Here is an 18,752-nt window from a genome sequence, read left to right as displayed (position 1 = left end):
GACACACAGGTATAGTGGGTGGAGCACACAGATAAGGCTGTCACTTATTAGGTAATAAAGCCAGGACAGCAGAACCAAGGGCCCTGGATCCGGCTGGACTCTGTTTAAGACCTCATCCCTGCAATGTGCCATCCTAGCAGGTGCAGGAGATGCTCAGGGACACAGGGAGAGCCAGGACCCCTTGTATCCTGAAGGAGCATCACTGGTGAGAGAGAGACATGAGAACAACTGCACTGAAAAGCAGAAAGTAAACGCCAAATGTGAGTCCACGGCATCTGGGAGATGCTGTCGACTCCCAAGTCACAGACTCTCAACCTTCTTCCAATTTCAGTCCCAGCAGTGGAGGACAGTGCCGGGAGCACTGCGGGAGGCTAAGGACGTTGCCGACAGCTGGGAGATAGCTGTTGGCCCGCCCACCCACAAGAATCCCTGAGCACCAGAGTGGTCTGCAACTTTGGAGTCACAGATGATTGAGGCTCAACATAAATGGGTAGGCATAGCCAAGCCCAGTCCGTAGGGACCCGACACCTATGTGCACCACATTTTGGAGCTGATCCCAGGCTCCAGCAAAGAGCAAATCAAAATATCCCCAATTACATTGTGGACATTGATGATGATATTGGATACAATGTCAGTTGGGATATAATGAAGGCTGTGGGCTTCCTGCCAACCTCTGCTCAAAAGTGAAGACTCATTTCTACTTACAGAAAAGCAAGAACCCTTTAAGTTAAAGGGTAAATTAGCTTGCTCTGTTGGAAACACTGCCTCCTTGCTCAATGAGCTGATGAGAAGTGTTTCCGCCCATGCCTACCCACCCCCCCAACAGGTGCAGTCAGTGCCAGAATCTCTTTAGCATCACAAAACCAGTAATGAGCCAGCCCCTCCTCCCACTGTACCCTGCAGAGCTAATCCACAGCGCTGTCAACAGGAGGGGCACACTCCAATGGGCCCAGCAGGGAACAGAAGAAGCGCTGCTTGGGGCCAATGACAATATTTTTCAATTACTCATTCCTTGTGCTTGGGTAACTCAGTCTAAGAGACCCCAGGGGGGTGACTTGTGCTGTCTGGGTGCCTGGTCCTCCTCTCCAGGCTTCGTCTGGTTCTTCTCCCAAACCATCTCCTAGTCTGATTCTTCAAAGCATCCCTTTACTGGTCAGTAGAACTTAAGCAATAGAAACACAATTCAATTTTATTTGTGATGTCATAATGCAAGTCACATATATAATTTCTAAAAATATTTTCTAACAGCCACATTTTAAAAACACAATAAGAAGCAGGTGATATTAATTTCAATAACATATTATTTAACTCAATAGATCTAAAATATTATTATTCCAACATAGCATCAGTATAAAAATGAGTAATAAAATAGTTTACTTTTTTTATACTAAGTCTTGGGAATCCAGGGTGCATTTCAAACTTATAGCAAATTGCAGTTTCAACTTGCCCCATTGCAAGGGCTCAGTAGCCTCACAGGTCTAACAAATTGCTCTCCATAGTCATCTACTCAAGACTTTGCAATGACGCATTCTTGCTTCTCTGGTGGAAAAGACAGTGGGTTTTGGAGTCACACCATGTGGATGAAATCCTCCCCCACCTAATAAATGGGGGGCCTGGAGAGAGTTATTTCACATTCCGAGGTTGGGTTTCCTCACCCATAAAAAGAATATAACACTGTCAGGCCTCTGAGCCCAAGCTAAGCCATCATAACCCCTGTGACCTGCATGTATACATCCAGATGGTCTGGAGCAACTGAAGAACCATGAAAGATGACATTCCACCATTATGATTTGTTCCTGCCCCACCCCTCTCTCCCTTTGCTGACTCCTTTTTTGGACTCAGCCCGCCTGCACCCAGGTGACTAAAAAGCTTTATTGCTCACACAAAGCCTGTTTGGTGTTCTCTTCACACGGATGTACATGACAAATACTAGTTCTTCCTTCATGGAACTGATGTGTCATGGAGCTTACCTCATGGGAAATCCTCAAATGAGTGCTCCCAAAGCCCAGGGGTTAAGACAAGGACATGGTTCTCCCACATTCTTGGTTTGTGGACATGACAGGAAGCCCCCTGAGGCCAGCGACTCCAGAACTCATCAGTCCTCCTGTGCCCTGACCACCCTCACATTCCTCTGCTCCTCCCCAACCCCAATCATCCTTTCCACCTGCTGGTCTCATTCTCCACCAACGTCATCATTTCCACATCTGCCTCACCTCACTCCCTGACCTTTCTCTCCTCCTATTCCACACCCACAATTTCTTTTGCTGCCTTCTCATGAAGAAATTCGTGTGACTTCGTGCCAAAAAGGTCTTGAAGCATGCTGACGGAACCCTTTATCTCACCTCTGTCTGTTGCCTCATTCTCCATGTGTTCCAGATCACAGGGTCTCAGGTTCCATGGCATGGAAACTAACACAAGTCAAGCAACTTTCCCAGACAAGGCCTTAATTTGAAGGCTTGTGCTTGAAGGCAAGGGAGACAGTGGAGGTGCAAGAATACTCCAACTGGTTCCCCAAAAAGAGCCAGTGGGGATTTTTTTTTTTAATTTGGCAAAGCATGGGAATTGACATCGGGAGTAGGGTATGCAGCTGGCCTGGCAGCGTCCCTGAGGGGTAGGGGATGTGAGTCAGCACATCTGGTCGCTGTGGTTTTCTTTAGTCATGCGCCGCTTGGCCACCTGTCTGGCAGCAACGAGGCTATGAATCAATCACGCTGCATTTCTTCCCGAGGTGGGACACTACGCAACCTTGGTTCGAAGTTCGGATTTCCTCAGGCCAGTTTCTGGAATCTATTCAGTAAAAGGCATGGTTGAGCATTATTAGAGCACAGAAGAACTACTGTTTTCTTTGTGCAACTAAAAACTTGGGGTCAGTGGTAGAGTGTCAGCGAGGTGCTGGTGTGGGTTTTGAGAAGAGAAGAAAAAAAGAAAAAAATACATTTGAAGGAGCAGTCACACCCTCTCCTACTATTTATCTCGTATGTCTTTTAAACACAGGCACCTGTCCCTCCCAGGGGCTCCAAGGACTCTGCTGGATCCCACATCATTAATTACTGAGTCTGAATGAAAGGCATACACAGGGTGTGGCATGGTGGTGCCTATAAACACTTACTGTTTAGGCAAGAGCTCCTGGAGATAACATCTGGACCCAACATTTTAGTCACCACTGAGCACATGGAACCCACATGGTTGTGTCATTGGAGACAAAAACAGCAAAAGCCTGTTAGTGCAGTTCTGCAGGGCAGTCCTGGCACTGGCTGCTGGATTTCGTACAGATTCCTGCAGGTCAAGGGTACCATCTTCTGCAAGATGTCCTCATTTCAGATGCCAGCTGCTAGTTCAGGGGTCCTCAGGTCATCCACACTTCTAACCAACTGGCTGAAGCTGGAGGCTTCCCATGGCCTTCTAAGGCATGATAATTCCCTGGAATTACTCACAGAACTCAGGTAAGTCCTGTGCTTATGGTTACAGCTTTATATGAACGAATACAAACCAGGACCAGCCACATGAAAAGGTGCTGAGAAGGTCCCAGGCATGGGACTTCTCTGTCCTCTCCCTTTGGAACCAGGATGTGGCCCCCTCCCAGCCCACTGATGAGTTCAACAACCAGGAACCTCCCCTGAGCCTCAACATTCAAAGTTTGTCTTAGGGCTCCATTACACAAGTGTGATTAGTTGAATCATTAATTAATCGTTAACTGAGCTCAATCCAGCCATGACTAATTGAACTCAATCATCAGTTCTTTCTTTTTTGAAAGCCAGGCTGAGATACCTTGGCTTAAAGCTTCAACCCTATCATCACGTGCTGGCCTTTCTGCTGTTGCCAGTCCCCATCCCAAGACCATCTAGGGGTTCCCCATGAGCCACTCAGTTAGCATGAACTCAAATGTGGTCCCAGGGTCCGACCACAAATAACAAAGGTATTGAAACTGCAATAGGTTTCTTGCCAATATGCAGCAAGTCAATACACGGAGACTCCAGGTTGCAGGGGAGAAAGAGGCTGAATCATAAGGCAGCCAGAGGACGAGACAGGAGGAAACCTTAAATCCACCTCCTCAAGGAGTTTGGGGCTAGGGCTTTTAAGGAGTTTGGACAAGTACTGGGCTAAGGTTTGGCTGGGCACAGTGTGCTCCCAGTACTTTTCAAGGTTGAGGAGGGCGGATGGCTTGAGCCTAGGAGTTTGAGACCAGCCTGGGCAACGTGGCAAAACCTGGTCTCTACAACAAATAAGAAAAAGTAGCCTGACGTGGTGGTGGACACCTGTAATCCCAGCTACTTGAGAAGCTGAGGCAGGAGAATCGCCTGAGCCCAGGAGATAGAAGTTGCAGTGAGCTGAGATTACATCGCTGCATTCTGGCCTGGGTGACAAGACTAAAACCCTGTCCAAAAATTAAATTAAATTAAGTTTAAAAATATTGGGTCAAGATTGGAGACGGCTGGTGAGTCGAGGAGTGCAGCGTGAAGTCGTGGAAGGTGGTGAGTGAGGTGCAGTGTCCTGCTGATTTGGGTTTCTCTGTGGGGGTCTTCAAACTGCCTGGCGTCAGCAGTTCTGCCGGAACTCAGGATCTGGAAAACATCTTCAGCAATTCGTCTAAGGTCAGAAATCCTATCTATAGGAACAACAGAACTGCAAATCAATTCTGAAACAAAAACCTTAAGATTCTAAGGTCAGGAGCCCTGTCTATAGAAACAGTGGGATGGAAAAGGCCAGGACCCAGTGCCACGGGACTTTTGGTTAGTAAACAGCTACAAGGGAGTGGGCCAAGGTGCAGCCTCATTCATGCTTAGTTATTTCTGTCTAGAACCCAGAATGCAACTCTTGTTAACCTGTGGGGAGGGTTTCGGTGTCTACTTCTAACAGGAGACCCAAAGGGTTTAGAAGCTCCCTCCAGGAATTGGGGATAAGGACCAGACACATTATTTATTACACAGACTTCAACATGCATAGAAAACTGAGGTCTTATTCACTGTCATTTCTAGCGTAAACCAAAAATGCAATCCTGAGCCTCCCAGTCAACTGAACAGACCTCCTCAGGGCCAAGGGAAATCTGAAAAACCAAATTCCTGGCCATGACAAGGAGGGAGGTGGACAGGCCTCGTTAATAACCACTTCCTCTGGACCTTAGGCACAACTGACCAGGATTAACTTTAAAGTAGAGAGCATAAGACTGACAGAGTCTCTGTGACAATAAGATACCAAATTTCAACCTGACCATAGCATCACATGACAGATAGCAGGCTCCAAAGGAAATCAAAATATTTTACTCTGAAATCTATTTCTTTGGTATTTGAAATGGCCCTGCAAAGCCATCTCTTGTGGGAAATTTGTATCTGTAAAGACTCTCCTTCCCTTTCTAAGTCTTCTCCAGGTCCCGGAGAGATATAACTAAGAGTCTGATACCTTTTAGTGTCTGCGACATACCCCATCCATTCTCTCTGAAGCCCGCCACTTAGAGGCATCATCTACATAACCAGAATCTTGGCTTCCACAACCTCCCTTATTTTAGCGCAAGCATTTCTTTCTACTGGCTTCTTAAGTCTTTATACAAAGCTTAACTCTTTCAACCAACTGCTAGTAAGAAAATCTATGAATCCACCTAAGACCTCAAAGTCTTTCCCTCTTCTAGATATCCCTCCTTTCTGGGCCAAGTCAAAGTACACCTTGCATGTAGTGATTGATATCTTTGTCTGTAACTTCCGTCTGCCTAAAATGTATAAAACCAAGTTGTAACCTAACCACCTTGGGCACACAATCCCAGGACCTCTTGAGACTATACCCTGGGCCATGGTCATTCATCGTTGGCTGAGAATAAAACTCTTTAAATATTTTACAGAGTTTGACATTCTCATCAACACTAGTAAATCAAAAATTATTAAGTTCTTAGTTCTCTCTAAATTTATGAAATAAAACTTACACACAGGTACGCACATTTTAGTGTTTATTATTAACAGTAATATTCCCAAAGTCATTGAGAGAACATAGTTCCCATAAGTAACAGAAGATAATGCTGCACCCCTTTATGCAAATAAAAATAAGGAAAAGTTGTAATTCACACACACATGTATGTGCAACAAAAGTTTTGTATAGAAAATTCTAATAATGAGTATATTCTTGAGTCTAAAAACATTGCCCCCCCACCACGTCGTAAATAAACATCTACAAATAAACATCACAACTACAGATAAATTAGATTGAGTTCCCATAAATATCTGGTGAGGTTATAAGTCAAATGGTTCCTATTACTACTTCATTTCACTGTGATCACGTTACGAGAAACGCAAAGGAAGAAAGAATTGGTGTAGGACACCCGCAGGGTTCTTTCCTCTCAGAACGACTGCAGTTTAGAGTCTTATTTTCCTGTTAGGATGGAAAGTTGGATCAAAAATACTCTATAACCTGGAGGCTTTCTGGCAAGTTAGGAAGTTCTAAACTTTATGCCTTTTGATGATTATAATTAACGTGTGAAATGTCTTTCAAATTTCCTCCTGAATATCCTTTATATTTGTCCTAAGGCTTCAGTCAAATCATTTTCAGTATAAAACACTAGATTTTCCAGCTTCTGTAACACAGCCTCTCTCTGTTTACAACATTTGCTTTTGAGAGAAAATAAATGTCACTTTCTCAAAGCTCCAGTTTACTTGAGTTCCATTTCAAAGGATGTTTTTCTTGGTGTATGAATATCATTCAAAACAGGAAAATATGAGGTCTCCTGGGGGTATATACACTTACCTGTAATTTTTACAAAATGTAATGTCAAATAATCTCATTAATGTATGGTGTCTTCTCCATGCTTGGGATGGTACAGTACAGAATTGGGTAAAATAACATTTCTTATTGTCATGTCAAATAACATTTCTTATTGTCATGTCTTATTGTCATGTCATGTCTATAAGCTTTACGATCAGTGATATGAATTTTAAAAAACTATTTTTGCTGTTACTGATGTTTTTCTTTGACATTTCTTGTAACATAATTGAAGTGAACAAAGACAGGAAAATGCAAGTGAAAGTCTGTTGAATTCACTCCTGTCCCTGGCGCAATGGTCAAAAGGGCACAGCACTTGGTTTAGGTTGTTGACTATTGACACGTCAAGCGGCAATTTACTTCCATGAATCTGCGTAAATACATTGGGGAATATGGTCCTGTTAGAGGAATATTGCTCTTTTTGAAAACACTATAATTTAAAGAAAATTCAGATAAAGCTCCAGGCAAAATTCTTGTCTGGAAACATCCTGCAGGGCTGATCATCTCAGGCCAAGTCAAAGCAGCCACCTAAAAGCAGGAAACCGTCACAGAACTCGGGGTCCTGGGAGGAAGCTCTGGACTAAAAGCAGGAAACCGTTGCAAAACTCGGGGTCTTGGGAGGAAGCTCTGGACTCGTGGCTTGGACCAGAGCTGGATCAAGGAAGCATCCCTCTCTTAAGTGATGCAGTCTTTTCTAGAATCACTGACATTTCATGTGCTTGTGCTAGCAGGTCATGCAACTCTCCTGGTACCTTCGTGCAGCCAGCACCGGCTTCCCGCCAAGTTCCCTTCCGCCATCATGGAATCCATAAGCTCATAAGCTTGCTGTCCTTCTCTTCCTTCTTTTTTAAACCTCAAAGGCAGTCCACAGCCTTATAATCGTGGAAAGTTTCTTTTCTAAGAGTAACTTTGACTATAAAAGAATATTGGTATTCGATACGCAGAGCCCAGCTTCCTTGTCTGGCAACCCATCTGGCTTTGCTGCTTTGGTGTAAAAAGAAACCCCACCAGCCATCGTGTTTCCTTGCATTTGCTATCAGATTATGCTCAAAGACTGTCGTCAATAACCTGGAAAACGTCTCGTCTCTGACTGTGGAATTTATCAAATTCATGAGAGACAGTCTTGAATTACTGCCTTTCAAGAGATTTTTGTCATGAAATGAAAGTGGAATGTAAGATTTTTCTCCACAGAAATTCTCTTGCTTTTTAGTGAGTAAGTTCTTAAGTGTTTGCTTGAACTTCATACATAAACTTCACTTTGGGGGAAAAAAAGAGGAACTCGTTTTGGGAACACTTTGACAGGGAAGAGGTTAGGTCCTGGCCTGGCTCCCTTGCTGAATTTTCTGGCATCAGGTGAGTCATCTGGTGAATTTGCAGGCATGAGGGGGTCATCTGGTGAATTTCCTGGCATCAGATGTGTTGCCTGGTAAATTCGCCAGCACTGGGTGAGTCGCCTGGTGAATTCGCCAGCATCAGGTAGGCCACCTGGGGAATTTGCTGGCATTGGGTGAGTCACCTGGTGGATCTGATGGCATCAGGTGAGCTAAGCAACGTGCTCCCAGGCCGCACCATTCCACACTGGCCTGACTGAGACGCCCTCTGTGGAAGAGGCTCATCCTGCCCCAGAAAGTCCAGGGCTCCCTCTAAAGTGCTTCCTCAGGCAAAAGTCCAGGGACAAATACCAAACATCCTCTTTCAGAAGGACCCTGGGACTCCTGCTTACAGAGAGATGAAGTCCTATGCTTTTCCCTGTTCATGCCACTGAGTACAAGCAGAAGCCTGCACTGATATTACAGACAGAAGGAAAGCAGCGAGAAGAAGCCAGGTGACCTGCGGACTCTGGGACCTGGGGAGCAACACGGAGGTGCATTCCCCGTGCTTTCTTTTTGCCTCACGCATCCCAGACGGGGAGCTGGAGAAGCCAGCAACCGGGAAATGCCGACGGGACAGAAAACAGCTCCTCATCTGGAGCTTGCTCTCTTGCACCAAAGGGTCAGGAAAAAGCAGCTGACCAAGACCCAGGAACCGCCTCGATCTTTCCCGTGCAAGGTCACGTGAAAAATCCCTCACCCTCGCCAGGCTGCTGCGAGGCACCCCAGCCTCCCACTGTGATGGCGTCAGAGAAGGCCACGCGGAGAGCCCGGACTTCCATCTCTGCCGGATATAGGTGATATCGCCTTCCTCGCCCAGGTGTGCTGTCAGGGGAGGCCATGGCTGGACTTTCACCCTCCCCAGCAGCAGGAGAGTGACATTCCCTGCCCTCCAGCACTGCATGGCATCCGTGGAGGACGAGTGGAGAGTAAAGACTTTTGCTGTTGCCCAGAGATGACCAGGACACCCCCACGTCCTGTATGGTCTGTGGAGGTCACATGTGGTCAGTAAGGAGGAACGTCCACCTCTCCCAGGCATCAGGGTATCAGTGGGCACCCCAATGGGGAGCCAGACTTGCCATCCTCACCTAAGCTTAATAAAGGCCCCCCTTATTTATGTGTGTATTGATGGAGCTCAAATGGAAAGATGGATTATACCCTCACCGCACAGTACCAAAGTGTCTTCTCCTCCACCTGCTGGAGGGATGCCAGCTAAAACCAGCCAAAACAGAAGATTCCAGTCACACACAGAATCTCATAATACCCCAAATGACCAGACTGCAATAGAAAAATCACTCATATGAAAAAAGCAGAATATTTCAAAGCAAATTAAAACACAAAATCAGATGTTGAAATTGAGATGACAGTGATGTTAGAACTATCTGACAAAGATTTTAAGTCAGCCATCATCATAAATGTGTTCCCATGAGCAATCGTGGACAGATTTAAGCGAATAAAAAACAAAAACAAAAACAAACCAGAAAGTTGCAGCAAAGAAACGGCAGATTTATAGAAGAAACAAAAGGAAATGTTAGGGCTAAAACATACAATAACAAAATGAAACCCTAAACCACAGACTGGAGGGGCAGAGATAATAATCAGATGATACTGAACCTGGAAGACTGTTTGCCACTTGAATATAAAACAATAAAATTACCTAAATCTAAATAATAGTCAGAAAATACACACACACATACACACGCACACACATACGCACACACAAATGAACAGAGCTTCAGGGATGTAGAACAATAAAATTACCCAATCTAAATATCAGTCAGAAAATACACACACACACACACACACACACACACACACACACAAATGAACAGAGCTTCAGGGATGTAGAACAATAGAATTACCGAATCTAAATAATAGTCAGAAAATACACACACACACACACACACACACACACACACGCAAAAATGAACAGAGCTTCAGGGCCTATAGGACAATAAGGAAAGTTCTAAAGTTTGTGTCAACAGTCCTGGAAGAGAAGAAGGGAGAGAGTGGGTGGGGAAACCACACAAAGAAAGAGTGTCTGAAAACTTCCCAAATTTGGCAAAGGACAGAACTATAGATTCAAGAAGCTGAGCAAACCTTAAATGGGATAAACGGAAAGAAATCCACATTAAGACACATCACAGTCAAACTTATGAAAAGCACATATCATAGTAAATGTGTAAAGACTAGAGACAACAAAAATATTTTAAAAGCAGCAAGAGAGCTGGACATGGTGGCTCACACCTGTAATCCCAGCACTCTGAGAGGCAGAGGCAGGTGGACCACCTGAGGTCAGGAGTTCAAGACCAGCCTGGCCAACATGGTGAAACCCTGTCTCTACTAAAAATACAAAAATTAGCTGGGTGTGGTGCTGCACGCCTGTAATCCCAGCTACTCAGGAGGCTGAGGCAGCAGAATCGCTTAAACCTGGGAAGTTGAGATTGCAGTGAGCTGAGATTATGCCACTGCACTCCAGCCTGGGTGACAGAATGAGACCATGTCTCAAAAAAAAAAAAAAGCAACAAGAGAAAATGGACACCTTATCTACAGGAAAACAATTGGAATGAGAGCAGATTCTTCATCAGAAGCCATACAGGTCCTAAGGAGATGGTTGGACATTTTTCAAGCACTGAATGGAAAGAAACATCAACCCAGAATCCTATACCCAGCAAAATATATCCTTCAGGAATGAAGAGAAAATTAGAGCATTCGAAGATGATAGAAAACTAAGAGAAAGTATTGCCAATAGATGCCTTCAAAAGAATGGTTAAAGGAAGTTATCTAGACAAATAGTAAGCAATGAAAGAAGGAACCTTGGGACACTAGGAAAGAAGACAGTGTGATCAGCAAGAACAAAGCAAACACGACAGACTGTTCAGCAGCTTCTTAAACAAAACAAAACATAACTACACGTTTAATGGCTGTATGATGCAGTGCATCCTTGGGCATTCATCCCAGAGATGTGAAAATTATGTTCACATAAAACCCTGTACATGAATAGCCACAATAACTTTACTAGTAATGGCCCCCAGCTGAAGCCAGATGTGCTTCAATGGATGCGTGGTTAAATTAACCATGGTAAATCCATATCATGGAATACCATGTAGCAATGCAAAGGAATACATTTTGTGGGTTTTTTGTTTGTTTGTTTGTTGTTTGTTTTGAGATGAGGTCTTGCTCTGTCATCCAGGCTGGAGTGCAGTGACACAACCATATCCCATGGTAACCTTGAACTTCTGGGCTTAAGGGATCCTCCTGCCTCAGCCTCCCAAATATCTAGGAGTAGACCCATGTGTACCACCTTGCCCAATTAATTTTTTTTTTTTTTAATTTTTCATGCAGACAGGGTCTTGCTGTGTTACCCAAGCTGTTCTCAAAGTCCTGGCCTCAATGGATCCTCCCACCTTGGCTTCCAACTGTACTGGGATTACAGACATAAGCCATGGCACTTGGCCCAGGAAAAAGTTATTGATACACACAACAACCTCAATGGATCTTCAGGGAATAATGCTCAGGGGAAAAAAGCCGGTCTCCAGAGGTTACACATGGTATGATTCTACTTATACTTAAAATGCTAAAATTCTACGTTATCAATTGCCAGGGGCTAAGGAGGGGTGGGATGACAGGATAGGCGTGGCTGCGTCACAGTATCCTGAACTGCATCCTGTGGAGATGAAACTGTTCTGTGTCTCGGCTCCGTCAACATCCATGTCCTGGTTGTGATCCATATTATCGTTTTGTAAGATGTTCCCATTGAGAGAAACAGGGCAGTGAACACACAGGACCTCTCAGTATTGTATCTTAAAATTGCGTGTGAATCTACAACCATCCCAAAATGAAAGGTTTAACTAAAATTTCAAAAAGAGAAGAAAAAAGAAAATAAATCTGCGGATACCCAGAAACTCTGCAGCTCCTAGGATGGTCAGTTTGCTCAGATGACATCATACTGAAGTGTGCGTTTCTAAGCTGTTGATTCCTGGCAGGGTGTCAGTGAGGCGAGCTGATCAGTGATGTCTTTACTGACATGAGAACAAATAAAACAATTTGACCCATGCTGAACTCAGAGAACTCTCTTGCTCCTAGACAAGAATAGACTCCTGCCTGGCAAATCGAATTCTAGAAGCTCTACGTCTATCGCAAATGGAAATGTTTGCAAATCAGCATTTTCAACATTTACTGACACAGAAGGAAAGGCAAGATCAATTGGACATCAAAGGTGCCCGGTGGCCAAGGCTGAGCACCCCCGACTTTCGCCTCCCAGTTCAGCCCAGTCTGGGAGCCTCCTCACGCGCATTCTCAAGTGTGCCTTACGGAAGTTTGCTTTTCAGTTTTCCTGTCCCAAATAAGATTTGTGTCAATTATTTCACAAGATATGGGAATCAATTTTCACCCGAGAAAATGAAAGCAAAATTATGGCCTACAAAATGTAGTCATTTGTCTTTATTAAAGATATTCATGCCTTTTTTGCAATAAAGCACAATTGTGCGCACATTGCTATGAGTATGACTAGCTAGATTCTAATTTTTCTCAGAAGAACCACTGAACTTCTAGCGTTTTATAACTTTTATTATCAAATTTTCCAAAAGGAATTACTTGCAGAGCGCATTTTAGGCTATCTAAATACTATGCACTTTGAAACAAAAGATGCCAAAGTTGCTGCTGTCCTCAGAGAACGAAGGAATGATGCATTGGGTTTGCAGTGAATTTATGCAAGAAGCCCAGGAGTCCTTGATTAAAAGTGCCGCTCAGCCAGCACTGTCCTAAGTACTCATCACCTTTCCTAGTGAGCACGTTCAGGTCTTCAAGACATTGACACCGGTCTCTACTTAAAATCGGCTCGACTATAAAATATCAAAAATGGAAAGCTTTAACTCTGGCAAGAATTTCTCTTTCTCAAGTGTGATGTAAGGACCTAGGCTCCCTCAGCTGTAAAATCAGGGGCCGGCTGAGTGATTACCAAGGTCTCCCGGTGCTAATGCTCCTGCCCGTTACCTGTCTCCGAATGGGCCGCCAAGCACCTGCTGGCTCATTAAGCAGGCTGGAGTCAGGCTCTCTGACTGTGACCGGGTAACTCTGCCTCTGCGTTAGGAGGGCTGAGGAGTGAACGTGGCCGTGCCGGGCTCCATTTCAGAACACGTAGCTGCACCATTTCCTGAGCATTGGAGTTTAAGGCGTAAGAAGATGGGCAGGCACAGAGATGGAGGTCGCCACTGCCACGGGTCAGCATGCCACCTGTCCCAGCAGCTAGCGATAAGCACTATGATGTCAGAGGGACAAGCATCCGACTCCCACTTCTCATCCAAAGGGCTCCTTCACAGGAGCCCCTGGGACTCCCCACTTCCCCCTGCCCATCCTCACACAGGTATCCTGTTTCTCCCAGATGCAGCACCCGGCCTGGACCATTTCACATCCCAGCCTCCCCCTGCAGAGCTGGAGAGCAGCTTGGGACACCCTCTCTCAGAGTTGAGATGAAGGAAGACGGCAGCTGGGAGTACAGGTATTCCTTAGGAAAGGAGAAACAGCGGGCGCGCTGGACATACAGCCGCAAAGCCCCCACCCCGAGCTGCCACCATGACCCCAGGGCACGCCGGATGCCTTCTCCTCCATCTCGGAGGCCTCTGTCCGAGCCTTGTACTCCCACCTTGCGTGTCCTGAAGCAACTCACTTCCCTGCCCATGTGGCCTCCTCGGCCTGGAACTCCTTGGCCTTCTTTCTCTACACCTGTAAAACTCCTACATGCACCTTGAAGCCCAGTTCAAACACCACCCTACTTAGAAAACTTTCCCAGATTACCCCCGGGACTGCACATGTCCTCGTTGCCATGTTCAGGGCATTCCGCTCACCTCCTTGCTACCTCAAAGAGCGTCCCTGAAGGCAAATACCTGTGAACAAACCTCACTCTGGCTCCGGACTCAGCAGTCATCAAGGAGGGGTTCCAAGGAAGGGCTTCCAGGAGAGGGTCTTCAGGTGAGAGACTCCGGGTGAGAGACTCCAGGTGAGTTTCCAGGTTAGTTTCCAGGTGAGTTTCCAGGTGAGAGCCTTCAGGTGAGAGCCTCCAGTAGCTGGTGTCTGGACCCCAGGCAGGAGCGTTTGCAGTGTTCTCGGAAGGAAGGAAGGAAGGAAGGAAGGAAGGAAGGAAGGAAGGAAGGAAGGAAGGAAGGAAGGAAGGAAGGAAGGAAGGAAAGGAGGGAGGGAGGGAGGAAGGAAGGAAGGAAGGCAGGCCGGCCGGCCAGAGGCCACTGTCCAGATCCCTGGAGCCGGAAGGAAGGAAGGAAGGAAGGGAGGGAGGGAGGGAGGGAGGGAGGGAGGAAGGAAGGAAGGAAGGAAGGAAGGAAGGAAGGAAGGAAGGAAGGAAGGAAGGAAGGAAAGAAGGCAGGCAGGCAGGCAGGCAGGCCAGAGGCCACTGTCCAGATCCCTGGAGCCAGACAGCACTACTGTGGCCAGCTGAGGCTGTGCCCTGGGCCTGGGGACTGATTCTTTGCTGTCGGTGGATGTTCAGGGAGGAGGCATCCTGTGTGAAGCATGCAAGGCCCTGTGAGCCTGAGCCTGCCTGTGGGTCTAAACGGGCACAGTTCCCTGCCTCCCAGGTCCATGGTGCAAACCACAGCCCTGGAAGCCCTGACTCCTGTGCCCAGCCCCAGTGCCCTCCTTCTTCCTGCTGAGACAGAGTCGAGGGCCATGGCAGGTCCCTGAGGCATCCCAGACAAAGGAGGGGCACGGAGTCCCAGCAGGAGGGTTTCCAAAGAGGGGCAGACCCAGGGGCTCAGCTCTAATCTCCCACCACGGCAGCCCCAGCTCCCACAAGCCTGGGCCTCCTCGAAGGGCTCAGGGGCTTAGTGACAAGAGCTGGCCCTTCAGGAACTGGCACCCAAGCCCCTTCCCCAAGAGGTGCCTTTCTGTAGGTGTAACGCAGGGGCCGCCAGACCCAAAGACCCCTCCCTCTGTGCAGGACAGATGTTGCAACCAGGGCCCATCATCCCTCATGCAAGGCATGTGTTGCAGGCAGCATTGGATATAGAGACTTGGTGGGCACAGGGTGCACTTGTTTTGTTCTCGCTGGAATCACAAGGCCACCATCTGGTATCCTAGCAGCAGCATTTTGGAGGTTACAAAACAGTTTCCTATTTATTACCTGAATTAATCTTTGTGGTATTTTTATCCATTTTAAATCACAGGCAGAAAATGAGATTCTAGGCCGTCATCCTCCCCACCCCCACTTCAAGCCCTAGGTCAGGATCTACCCTGGGGCCTCTGCTCCTTCCTGGCTTCTGCTCAACCTCCTGTCCTCCTCCCAGGCTCTCATCATCCTGCCGGATGGATCTTCTCAGGGGAGCCTGTGGCCACCACTCCTCTGAAGGCACCTGGGCACCGCCAGGCGCTTTGGAAAGCAGAGCCCGATCTTAGCAGAGAGACAGAGAGGCAGCCCCGGAGGGACAGCGGTGAGTCCGTCCTTCCCTCCAAAACTGCCCCTTCCAGACCCTCCAGCAGCTGAATCTTCCCCAGGGGTAGATACTTAATTTCTAAGGAAGAACCTAAAACAAAACGGTGATTCCATCATCAGCATAAAATAAACAGAATAACAATAAACCATGAAAGAAAAAAATAGACTGAAAGAAGCGAAGATCTATACCTGTGTAATGGTGTATAATGAGATGTTCCTGTAATCAATAGGAGGCAGAATGGAAATCTTTGATTTTTGCAGAGGCTGCTGAAGGCTGCGGTTCTGGTGGATGTGATTTACACCACAGTGTTGGGGTCTTGAAGCTCTAGCTTGGAGATCCCCACTTTACCTCTTTATTTTAAAGAACTCTTACTGGTTTCTTTGTCATTACTATTATTTTTGGAAAGTGATACATACTCATGTGAAAGTATAAAGAAGAACCATGTTTTAAAGATCTATAATGCTGTAACCCAGGGGTAAGCACTGTTAAATCCATCTGCATTTTCTTCTAGTCTTATGCACATATATTTACATAATTGAGATTATACTGCATGTGCAATTTTATATCCTGACTTTTTTCACTTAATATTGTGCTGTAAAATTTTCTACAAGTCATTGACAATTTTAGAGAAGCATTTTAATGGGCATGTAATTATCTATTGTGTGATATAGCACGCTGTAATTATTTCCCTAGTGTTGGACATAAGATTTTTGCATTTTTTCACTATTATGGATAATATTCTGATGAGCACCTTTGCAAAGAAGACTTTGATGGTTGATACGGCTGTTTCCTTAGAAGAGATACAAAGAAACATAACTGTGGAATCTAATTATGCAAGTCAAGAGAGTCTGAGGCAATTAACCATCCGCAAGTAGCAGGAGCTTTGCTTCCCTTCTCCCTAATGGGTCATGGCTATTATCATTACTTTAAAGTTTTCTAATTTAATAAGTAGCAAGTATGTTACTATCATGATAAAGTGTCTCTTCCTAATTGCCAGAAAATTTGAATAATTTTTATGTTTGTTGATAATCTCTTTGTAAATAACCTACTCATTTCCTTCAGTTCCTTTTCTGTTAAGAAAAACAAAATGCTTTTAATTTATTGATTTCGCTTGAGTTTTTGTCACTTAGGAAATTAACCCTTATTTATGCCAATTAATGCTTTTATTGAGAATGTTCATTTAAGTCCTCTTTCCTAAGCCTGGCCCCTGGGTTGTAAATCTTTTAATATGTTTTTGAAGTGATGTTTTAAGGATCCACTTAATTATATCCAGAAGACAATAATTTTCCTGTGATCTATTTTATTGTTCATGTACTTCAAAGAAATAAACAAACAAAAATCAAACCCAACATTCTTACCATCCATATATCAGCTAATAACCTCCTAATGGTCTTATATTGCTATTTTCCTTCCTCCTCTCTCCTGTGCTTCTGCACTTAGTGCCATGGGACTTTCATTTTGGTGTAATAATGTGGTGTGAGGACCCCAAGCCACCCCCTTTTTAATAACAGCATTTACTGACGTATTACACTGACTAATGTATCTCCTCCTAATTGATTTATAGTTCTCTGATAGAATATTATGCTCCAGCCGGGAGCGGCAGCTCATTCCTGTAATCTCAGCACTTTGGGAGGCTGAGGCAGGTGGATCGCTTGAGGTCTGGAGTTCAAGACCAGCCTGGGCAACATGGGGAAACCTCGTCTCTACTAAAAGTACCAAAATTAGCTGGATGTGGTGGCGTGTGCCTGTAATCCCAGCTACTTGGGTGGCTGAGGCAGGAGAATCACTTGAACTTGGGAGGTGGAGGTTGCAGTGAGCCAAGATCATACCACTGCACTCCAGCCTGGGTGACAGAATGAGACTCCATCTCAAAAAACAGAAAAAAAAGGATGCTCCTTCAGGTAGCTGGGTCTATTTTACACTATTCCAGCTACCACAGGGTTACAACATTTTAAGGCGTTTTTCTTAACTGTCTCAGCTATTCTAACTGGTTCATTATTCAAATACACATTCTCCCCAGCCTAAGCAATCGTCCTGTGGGCATCTATGAAAGAAAGAAAAGAAAGAGCTTCACTCCCTCCTAACTGCAGTTGCTTCCTTATACCTGACTTGCAACTATGTGGGAATGGAACGTTTGAGACAAAACAAACCTTAAAGGCCATCCAGATCGACTCTTAAATAACACTTAACACGAGGCTTCAGCTGTTGCTGGCCACCCTGCTGGCTTTCTGCCGGCCAAGTGACCCGCTCTGTCTTTGGCAGCTCTCACAGTGCTCGGGTCTTCTCTACTGCTCTGGGGCTACCCCCACCCACCCAGACATGTGCCCTCCAGAGCCACGGAGAGTATGTGGGTATCTTCTTTATGAGAACAGGAACCTTCTTTATTCTATGGAACCAAGTTTGAAAATCCCAGTTTCCAGGATGGACTCTATCCAGATGTGAGAATCGTGCGTGCTGGGAAACTCTTTTGCTCCCTGTGAAGCAGGCTGGCTGGCCTCCTGTTGTGATCTGGTCTAGAGAAGAAGAACAAAAGCCCCTTACTCAAGCTCTAGCTTATCTAACTTTCAGCCAGTCAGCAACAAAAGACCCAACACACTGTTAACCACAAGTTCCTGCTTCCATTAGGACTCAAACTCAACCTATAGTTATCCCTTCCTCATTGTAATGCTAAAAGTCACACCCAGAGGTGCAGATTTAAAGTACGCATGCTACATGCAGTGTATACAGAAGTGTATTAAATCCTTGCCCAGGTGCTGAAAAGGATCCTTCTCTACATGTTCTGATGTCTCCCTTCCCTATAGGAGAGTCCTATAAAATGAACTCCCACGCTGCTTTCAGAGAGCAGCCCGTCCTTCCCTTCTGCAGTGCTGACTCCACTGTGCACAAGCTAAATAAACTTTTCACTAGTCTCTCTTGATTTCTATCCTGGGAGATTGCAGGAACTCAGGGCACCAGAAACACTTGTTTCACTTAGAAAATGTATGTCCATGACTAGAATAATAATTTACAGCATTTTTCTTAATCCAAGCAGTGCAATGATGGATGAACCTGTATAAGCAAATAAGGTTGTGAAAATGTTATTTGTAATAACAAAGAGTAACAAATACAAATACGGGCAGATGAGGAAATCACCCTGAGAAATCTCCAAGTGTTGTTTCTCATCAAGAAATCTGGACACACACTCTTTTTTTTTTTT

The 18,752-nt window shown here is 45.4% G+C and overlaps 1 long non-coding RNA gene across 8 annotated transcripts; it reads left to right on the top strand.

The window, feature by feature from the left end:
* Positions 1-83: 83 nt before the first annotated feature.
* Positions 84-18,465, top strand: LOC105470805 (uncharacterized). Of its 8 annotated transcripts, none has more exons than XR_011607570.1 (6): positions 84-490; positions 2,995-3,443; positions 11,457-11,662; positions 12,198-13,333; positions 13,495-14,109; positions 15,290-16,506. It is a non-coding gene; the product is annotated as an uncharacterized lncRNA (long non-coding RNA). The 8 variants fall into 8 exon arrangements; XR_011607567.1 differs by lacking the exon at positions 12,198-13,333 and adding an exon at positions 17,577-18,465 and having other exon boundaries at positions 86-490; positions 15,290-15,553; XR_011607568.1 differs by lacking the exon at positions 12,198-13,333 and having other exon boundaries at positions 90-490; positions 13,495-13,611; positions 13,944-14,109.
* The last annotated feature ends 287 nt before the right edge of the window (positions 18,466-18,752 follow it).

Source organism: Macaca nemestrina, chromosome 9, assembly GCF_043159975.1.
Source record: "Macaca nemestrina isolate mMacNem1 chromosome 9, mMacNem.hap1, whole genome shotgun sequence".
Classification (NCBI taxonomy): domain Eukaryota; kingdom Metazoa; phylum Chordata; class Mammalia; order Primates; family Cercopithecidae; genus Macaca; species Macaca nemestrina.
This window is presented reverse-complemented; position numbering and strand designations above follow the sequence as displayed.